Source organism: Lonchura striata, chromosome 22, assembly GCF_050655825.1.
Source record: "Lonchura striata isolate lonStrDom1 chromosome 22, ASM5065582v1, whole genome shotgun sequence".
Lineage (NCBI taxonomy): Eukaryota > Metazoa > Chordata > Aves > Passeriformes > Estrildidae > Lonchura > Lonchura striata.
The window spans coordinates 5134624-5143669 of NC_140724.1; the positions used below are offsets into that span (position 1 = coordinate 5134624).

The 9046-nt window shown below is 53.3% G+C and overlaps 1 long non-coding RNA gene across 2 annotated transcripts; it reads left to right on the forward strand.

Annotated features, from left to right (window-relative positions):
• The first annotated feature begins 1357 nt into the window (after positions 1-1357).
• LOC144247736 (uncharacterized) lies at positions 1358-7736 on the forward strand. Of its 2 annotated transcripts, XR_013341291.2 has the most exons (5): positions 1358-1814; positions 2063-2233; positions 3191-4792; positions 4974-5023; positions 6199-7736. It is a non-coding gene; the product is annotated as an uncharacterized LOC144247736 (long non-coding RNA). The 2 variants fall into 2 exon arrangements; XR_014949856.1 differs by having other exon boundaries at positions 1358-2233.
• Positions 7737-9046: the final 1310 nt, after the last annotated feature.

Consider the following 9046-nt stretch of genomic DNA (forward strand, 5'->3'; position numbering starts at 1 on the left):
GACCCCAAACCCACCCCCAGGACCCTCAAAATTCTGGTTGGGACCCACAAAATTCCTCCCAAAACCCCCCTGAGACCATCAAAATTCCCTTTGGGACCCCAAAACCCCTCCCGGAACGCCCAAACTTCCATTTGGGACCCCAAAAACCCCCCTGGGACCTCCAAAATTCCCATCAGGGTCCTCGAAATTCCTCCTGAAACCCCCCAAAACTCCTTGAGACCCCAAAATTCCCTTCAGGACCCCTAAATTCCTCCTGGGACCCCCCAAAACCCCCTGAGACCCCCAAAATCCACTTGAGGACCCCAAACCCCCCCCAGGACCCACAAAATTCTACTTGGGACCCCTAAAATTCCTCCCCAAGACCCTATGAGACCCCCAAAATTCTCTCCAGGACATCACAAGGCCCCCTGGGACACCCAAAAACCTCTCCAGGACCCCAAAATCCCCCCTGGGACTTCCAAAATTCCCTTTGGGACCCCAAAACCCCCCCTGGGACCCCCAAATTTCCCTTCAGGACCTCAAAATTCCTACTGGAACCCCCCCAAAACTCCCAGAAACCCCCAAAATTCCCTTCAGAACACCAAACCCTCCCCAGGACCCACAAAATTCCACTCGGGACCCCCAAAATTCCACCCAAAACCCCCCTGAGACCCTCAAAATTCTCCCCAGGACTCCAAAACTCCCCCTGGGTTGGCCAAAATTCCCTTTGGGACTCCAAAACCCCCGCTGGGACCCCCAAAATTCCTATCAGGGTCCCTGAAATTCCTCCTGGGACCCCCCAAAACCCCCTGGGACCCCCAAAATTCTACTTCAGGACCCAAACCCTCCCCAGGACCCACAAAATTCTCTTTGGGACCCCAAAATTCCTCCCAAAAACCTCTTGAGATACCCAAAATTCTCCCCAGGACTCCAAAACCCCCCCTGGGACGCCCAAAATTCCCTTCAGGACCCCCAAAACCCCACTGGGACCCCCAAAATTCCCTTCGGGACCCCAAAACACCCCCTGAACCCCCAAAATTCTATTTGTCACCCCAAAACACCTTCTGGGACCTCCAAATTTCTCTTTAGGACCCCTGAAATTTCTCCTGGGACCCCAAAAACTCCCTGAGACCCCCCCAAAAACCTCTCCAGGACCTCAAAACACCCCCTGGGATCCCCAAAATTCCCATCAGGGTCCCCAAAATTCCTCCTGGGACCCTCCAAAAACTCTCTGAGAGCCCCTAAATTCCCTTCATGACTCCCCAAACCCCCTCTTGGGACTCCCAAAATTCCTCCTGGGATGCTGCAAAGACCTTCCAGAGCCCCCCAGGACTCCCCAATTTTGGGTCCTCCCCCAATTCGGGGTTCCCCCCGATTTTTGGGTCCCCAGGCTGGTGGCTCATGAAGACGACCCCGACTCGGACCCCGAACTCCCCCCGGATTCAGCCCTCCATGTGTCCTTGGTATCAGAGGCTGGAATTGCAGAGTTGCCACTTTACCCCCAGACGTAATTTTTGATGTGGTTGTGCCACTTGAACAGTATTTGAAATCTGTTTGTGCTCTTGCAGCAGCATTTCCAAACCACAATGGAAATTTAGCCCTTCTGCCTGGGGCTGCTCACAGAATTGTGGAATCCCAGAAGGGTTTGGATGGGAAGGCACCTTTATTTAAAGCTCGTCCCGTTCCACCCCTGCCATGGGCAGGGACACCTTCCACCATGCCAGGGTGCTCCAAGCCCTGTCCAGCCTGGCCTTGGACACTTCCAGGGATCCGGGGGCAGCCACAGCTTCTGTGGGCAACCTGTGCTGGACAGCAGCTTTGAAAGGCAGAGTGAAGTACAGCTGTGATTTTTGTGCTGCCCCTAACTTTGTATTGCCTGGCAAATGTGCCTTTGGGGTTTTTTGGGGTTTTTTGTTTTTTGGTGGGTTTTTTTTTTAGGTTTTTTTTGGGTGGTTTTTTTTTTTTTTTTCTTTTTTTTTGTGACTAAAAAGCTACCTTGTGTTCCTGGAATGTTGCATTCTACCTCTGTTGTTTTCCCAGTAAGTCTGGATCCTCTGCTTACATTTTTTCCTTCGCTTATTAGATGTCGTGGATGTGCTGGCTGTTCTGATGGAGGGCAGTGATGGCTTAGATGAAGGAATTGGATTCTCTTTAAATGAAGACATGATTATCCAAACATTTCCCTTCAGTGCTGTTGTCCCTGCTGCATGAGCAGCCAGGAATATGCTGTTGTTTCAGTCTGAAAATGGAACAGGTACAGGGGTTTTTTTTATGTTTTATGTGTCATTTCTAGCAGTGGAGTGAAAGCAGCATCACTTCTACCCTCTTGTAATAATTTTTTACCATTTATCATTTTTTACCTTGAGGCATTTTATTATCTTCCCTGCAAGCAGCAGGAGGTGCAGATTCACGGTGCTTTGTGCTCAGGAGGGGCATTGAAGCTCTGTAGGTGCTTCTGCCCTTTTTCCCTGACCCTGAAGAGAAGGGACACTGTCCCTGCATGGACAGTCTTGGTGTGGAAGTAGCTGGCCTCAGTAACAGCGTTTTAAGGGCAGAGCGTGGCGATCAGGAGAGGAAGGTGGTTCCCGTGCCTGTGGGCAGCTCTTCCCGAGAGCAGGGAGAGGGGACTGCCTTGTTAAGTAGGAAGTGGGTGCGTTTCCCAAGGAAAACTTCAGAAATTAAGCTCCAGGGGCAAACACTGTGAGGTTCTACCACCTCCTTGAGGACATCCTTAAAACCACCGGGGCATCAGCAGGGCTTGGAGCAGGACTGGCCAACCCCAGAGCACCTCACAAAGCCCTCTGTGTGTATGTGGCAGTCGAGTAGCACCTGGGGGGTGCTGAAAGTCCCAGTTCTGAGAGAAAATTCTGTTTAACTTGTACACGTTGGCTGGGTGTGTCCCCCCAGTACAGCTCGGTTCTTCTCTGAGGCGGTGCCTGGCAGGGTCTCTCCCTGTTAAGGGCCGGGTGTGTTTTTGGCACAACACGGTGAAGGTGGATTATTTGCTTAAGCAAGAGCTGATGATGTCTGGAGGGTTTTTCAGGTACCTCAGCGGCCAGGAGCACCTGTCTAGGTCACTAGGAACACTTTTTGATCTCGATCAGTTCTTTTCTGCGTGAGGCTCTGTCGGCTGCTGGCAAGGCCCAAAGTAAGGAAGGTTGCCCCAGTGTCCGTGCTCATGTCAATAGTTTAATTTATTTGGCTTTTCTAGGAGCAGACGTCGTGGAGGACCTTGGTGCTGTTTTCACTGGCCTCCTGCACTCTCCGAGAGAACCCCTTGCTCCCTGCATGACGTTCCAGCTCTGTGACAAAGCTGATAAGTATCCTCAGCTCTACCAGTTTAACCAATACTATAGGCTCTGGATGCCCAAGCAGTCCCAGGAACCTGTGGTATGGAATCCCTGAAGTCACTGAATTCTTGAGCCAGTATTCCTATAAAATCCTCACAGTTGACAGAGGTAACATTTCCATCAGAAACAGTGTTTTTATTGAGGAGGTAATTCTGCATCTCTTGTTGATCGTGCTGGGGACACACGTTTGCTCCAGGGCTTTTCTCTGATGGCACAAGAGGTCTCTGTGGTGTTTGGAAGGCGATACCAGGGCTCAAGGCTCATACAGAGACTCCTCACCGGGCACAGCAGAGCCTGGTGTGCGCTGTGGCCTCTGTTTACAGCGACCAGAGCTCCCCCGGGTGGGTGGAGGATCACAGGCCCCTGGGCTGGGTTTGGTGAGTTTTTCTCAGCTCAGCAGTGTGAACACTCCAGATGCCCCTGGGGACACTGCTGGACAGCATCCATCCACTCTCTCCATCCACTCATTTGTACCCAGGAATGTAGGAAACTCTGACTGGGGACGGGCAGTAGTTTTGAAAATCATGCCCTAGCCTTTTTCTCTAGGAACAAACCAAGTGAGTGCCCTGAAACCAGCGGAGCAGCTGCAGAGGCTGAAGGGAACAGAAAGGGCTCCCGGCACCTTTTGCCTCCGTTCTCTGCCATTCCCCAAAAGGCATCGCAGTCCTGGAAGAGGTGTTTGTCATGCAGCCTGCCAAAATGAAGACCTGTAAAATCCTAGCTCTGCCTTTTGTTTAACGTGTTCTTACTTCCTATTTATGTCATCACAGAAAGCAAGGAAAGAATAAATGTGTCTGGTTCCCACTATTGCTCTGTGCAGGCATTTTTAAAGGCTGCTGTAGTTCTATCCTCTTTTTCCACTCCAAGCTTGACTTTTCCCCTCCTTTTTCAAGGTCTGCTGCTTTGGGTGTCCCAGGCAGGGCTGGGTTCCTCGGCAGGGGTCTTAGGAGTTGGTGCAGATTCTGCTTTTTCCGAAGGTGTATCAAAGTGTGCCGGAAAAAGGACTGTTTTCTCCAGGGGAAAGCTTTCTCTCAATGACCATCAATGCATGTATGTGTTTTAATCATGTAACCAGGTGGATTAAGAAAAGCCAACACCTGTAGCAAATTTCTGTTGGATCTGTGTCTGTGAGAAGTGGGCTGTGTGCTGGAGAGGGAGAGACCAAGAGACCCTGTTGGAGAGTGGCAACAGCAGCAGGTGTGAGCTGTTAAGTTGATGAGGAGGAGGGGCGTGTCCTGCCGGGGGGAGGTTATTTAAGGGTGAGGGTTTGCCTCAGCCAGGTTTTGCATGGAGCTGCTGAAGAGGAGTTTGTGGGGGGCTCGCGGGGCTGTCTCCTGGAAGGACGGTGGGCGCTTTGGACAGGGTCCGGGGGATCACCTGGATACACACTTGGATACGTGGAGCATTGCTCAAAGGAGGAGCCCAGGGACAAACCTTTGTGCCGAGAAGCAGCAGCCAAGCAGGTGAGCCGGTGCTGTGCCTTTATAGCGGGGACTTTTCTCCTTTCCCTTTGAAATTTCATCATCCTGAGGTTGAATTGGAGGGGGTAGTCCTGTGGTCCCACCTTTTAAGGGGTTTGGATTGAGGTAAAATTCTCCCTTTTGCCATCATTTGAGGAAAGCTGCTTCTTTTCTTCTCTTCTAGGGGACACGATTGAAGGGAAGCCTACATTTCTTTTCCCTTGTTGGGGTGAGGTGAGCGCCGGAGCGTGGCGTCAGTGTCGGGGCTTCAGAGGAAGGGAGCTGCAGCCGTGGCAGCGCTGGCAGGGCGGGGATCGGGCTGTGCCGCTGCATTCGGGGCGCTTCTTCTGCCCCCGGCCCGGCAGCAAAGGGTCCGGCGCGGAGCCCTGCCGGAAGTGCCGGGGCTGGCCGGGGCGGAAGGGGAGCTGGGCGCGGCTGGGCTGCCGCGGGCCCGCCGGAGCCGCGCCGGTGCGAGCCGTGCGGAGCCGAGCGGAGCTTTGGCCGGGCCGGCGGGCAGGGGAGGCGGCGCGGGCGCCGCGCCGGTGCCGGCCGGTGCCGCCGCTCCGTCCGCTCCGGGCGCGGGGCTCGGGCGCCGCCGGGGCCCCCCGGGCCCGGTGCCGGCCCCGCCGGGCCGGGGGCAGCGGGCGGGGGTCTCCCGGCCTGGCGCCGCCTCTGCCTGCCGGAGGAGCCGCTTTCCTGCCGGAGCCGCGCTGCGCCCGGGGCCGGGAGCGCGGCTTCGCATCTTCCAGCCTCCCTCGCTGCGGTGTTTCTTTAGGGTCTCATCAATGTGTTTTAAGGATTTTGGGGCTATTTTCAGAGCTCTTCTAGGAATATTTAGAGATATTTTTTAAAGGTTCTTTGGGGGTTTTTAGGGGTGTTTTAGGGGCTTTTTAAAGTAGAGTATTTTTATTGTATTTTAAGGGCATTCTGAGGCTATTTTCATGTTTTTGTCGGGGTTTTAAGACATTTTGAAGATGAGGGGTTTTTTAGGGCATTTTTGTGGGTTTTTTAGGGTCTTTTCATGGCATAGAGGCTGAGGGACAGCTTGAGGGTGACAGAGGCTGGGAGCTGAGGGAGGAACAGGGGAGGGGACAGTGGGTGACACAGAGAGATGCTGAGGGGGGCAGGGGCAGCTGGAGGGTGACACAGAGAAGCTGGGGGCTGAGGGGCAGAGGAGAGGGGGCTTGAGGGGCAAAGGGGGGTTCGAGGGTGACAGCCAGAGCCTGAGGGCTGGGGGGCTGAGGGAGGGGTCAGGGGTGAAGGGAGAGGGTCTGAGGGCTGGACAGTCCAGTGGGGATCAGGGCTACAGGGTACAGCTTACGAGGCAAGTTAGGGTACAGGTGCAGCACCCCTCACCCAGCCCTAACCTCACCCTAAGCAGCCTTTTCCCTTTTCACCCCTAACAACAGCAGCACAGCACAGCAAGCCTGACAGTGAGACCACACCGGAAGCCTCCCAGTGGGACAGGGCAGCGACCCTCGCACCAGGACAATGCCAGAACCCTCAGAGGACAACAGGACCCGCTGCGAAAAGGTAGGGATGACATCTGTGGGCTAGAGGGCAACAGGAAGGGGTTTGGAGGCAGAGCAGGCTTCCTTGAGTGTTTTTTTTTGCAGGGCTATTAGGGGATTTTTGAAGGCTTTCTCTGGCATCTTTTAGAGAATTGTTATACCTTCCTAATGGCTATTTTAGAATTCCTTGGTGTATTTTTAGGGTCAGGATGAGGGCGAGACAGGATGCACACTGAAAATGTGGAGCATTACTGGAATGATTTGGGAAGGTGCCAGTGGAGGGCCAGTGGGTAAGGTGCCATGATGCTGGTCTGAAGGTTGTGAATTCTGAGCAAAGCAAAGTGGTTGTGGTTAGGGTTATATGGTGGCAGATTTCCCAAGGAGAAATCCAGCACAGAAAAAATCAAGCCGAAGCTTTGTACTGTCAGATTACAACAGGTATTCGGCATGAAAAAAAATCCCTGAGTACTTGGGGGTGGGAGATGCAAGATGAGGGAAATCCAGTGAGGATTTGACATTGAGGACGCAAAAGGAAACGTGGGACGTGAAAACAAAGGGGATCGCAGGGCCCTGCCAATGAATGAGGGATATCTACATAGTGAAAGCAAATTCAGAAGCCCAGATTCCTGATGTCAGTTTGTAGGGCTCCCTTGGGTGTATCAGGGCAGCACAAGTTTGAGTTGGGGACAACTTCGGTCTGGGCTCCCTCCTTCGATATAAGGATTTTTTGCAGTCAGGACCAGGGGCCACTGAGCACATCCTTTGGCCATTTTCCCTGGAAAAGAAAACTCAGCAGTCCAGGTTCCTGATGTCAGTTTGTAGGGCTCCCTTTGGTCTATCAGGGCAGCACAAGTTTAAGATGGGGAGAACTTCGGTCTGGGCTCCATCCTTCGATATAAGGATTCTTTGCAGTCAGGGCCCAGCCCAAGGCCAGGGGCCCGTGGGCACATCCTTTGGCCATTTTCCCTGGGAAAGAAAACTCAGCAGTCCAGGTTCCTGATGTCAGTTTGTAGGGCTCCCTTGGGTCTATCAGGGCAGCACAAGTTTGAGGTGGGGACAACTTCGGTGTGGGGTCCATCCTTCGATATAAGGATTCTTTGCTGTCAGGTCCAGGGGCCCCTGGGCACATCCTTTTTCCATTTTCCCTGGGAAAGAAAACTCAGCAGTCCAGGTTCCTGATGTCAGTTTGTAGGGCTCCCTTGGGTCTATCAGGGCAGCACAAGTTTGAGGTGGGGACAGCTTCGGTGTGGGGTCCATCCTTCGATATAAGGATTTTTTGCAGTCAGGGCCAGGGGCCCCTGGGCACATCCTTTTTCCATTTTCCCTGGGAAAGAAAACTCATCAGTCCAGGTTCCTGATGTCAGTTTGTAGGGCTCCCTTGGGTCTATCAGGGCAGCACAAGTTTGAGGTGGGGACATCTTCGGTGTGGGGTCCATCCTTCGATATAAGGATTTTTTGCAGACAGGGCCAGGGGCCCCCGGGCACATCCTCTGGCCATTTTCCCTGGGAAAGAAAACTCAGCAGTCCAGGTTCCTGATGTCAGTTTGTAGGGCTCCCTTGGGTCTATCAGGGCAGCACAAGTTTGAGGTGGGGACAACTTTGGTGTGGGGTCCATCCTTCGATATAAGGATTTTATGCAGTCAGGGTCAGGGGCCCCTGGGCATATCCTTTTTCCATTTTCCCTGGGAAAGAAAACTCAGCAGTCCAGGTTCCTGATGTCAGTTTGTAGGGCTCCCTTGGGTCTATCAGGGCAGCACAAGTTTGAGGTGGGGACAACTTCGGTGTGGGGTCCATCCTTCGATATAAGGATTCTTTGCAGTCAGGTCCAGGGGCCCCTGGGCACATCCTTTTTCCATTTTCCCTGGGAAAGAAAACTCAGCAGTCCAGGTTCCTGATGTCAGTTTGTAGGGCTCCCTTGGGTCTATCAGGGCAGCACAAGTTTGAGGTGGGGACAACTTCGATATAAGGATTTTTTGCAGTCAGGGCCAGGGGCCCCTGGGCACATCCTTTTCCATTTTCCCTGGGAAAGAAAACTCAGCAGTCCAGGTTCCTGATGTCAGTTTGTAGGGCTCCCTTGGGTCTATCAGGGCAGCACAAGTTTGAGGTGGGGACAACTTCGGTGTGGGGTCCATCCTTCGATATAAGGATTCTTTGCAGTGAGGCTCCAGCCCAGGGCCAAGTGCCCCTGGGCACATCCTTTTTCCATTTTCCCTGGGAAAGAAAACTCAGCAGTCCAGGTTCCTGATGTCAGTTTGTAGGGCTCCCTTGGGTCTATCAGGGCAGCACAAGTTTGAGGTGGGGACAACTTCGGTGTGGGCTCCATCCTTCGATATAAGGATTTTTTGCGGTCAGGGCCAGGGGCCCCTGGGCACATCCTTTTTCCATTTTCCCTGGGAAAGAAAACTCAGCAGTCCAGGTTCCTGATGTCAGTTTGTAGGGCTCCCTTGGGTGTATCAGGGCAGCACAAGTTTGAGGTGGGGACAACTTCGGTGTGGGGTCCATCCTTCGATATAAGGATTCTTTGCAATAAGGGCTAGGCGCCCCTGGGCACAACCTTTGGCCATTTTCCCTGGGAAAGAAAACTCAGCAGTCCAGGTTCCTGATGTCAGTTTGTAGGGCTCCCTTGGGTCTATCAGGGCAGCACAAGTTTGAGGTGGGGACTACTTCGGTGTGGGGTGCATCCTTCGATATAAGGATTCTTTGCAGTCAGGGCCAGGGGCCCCTGGGCACACCCTTTTTCCATTTT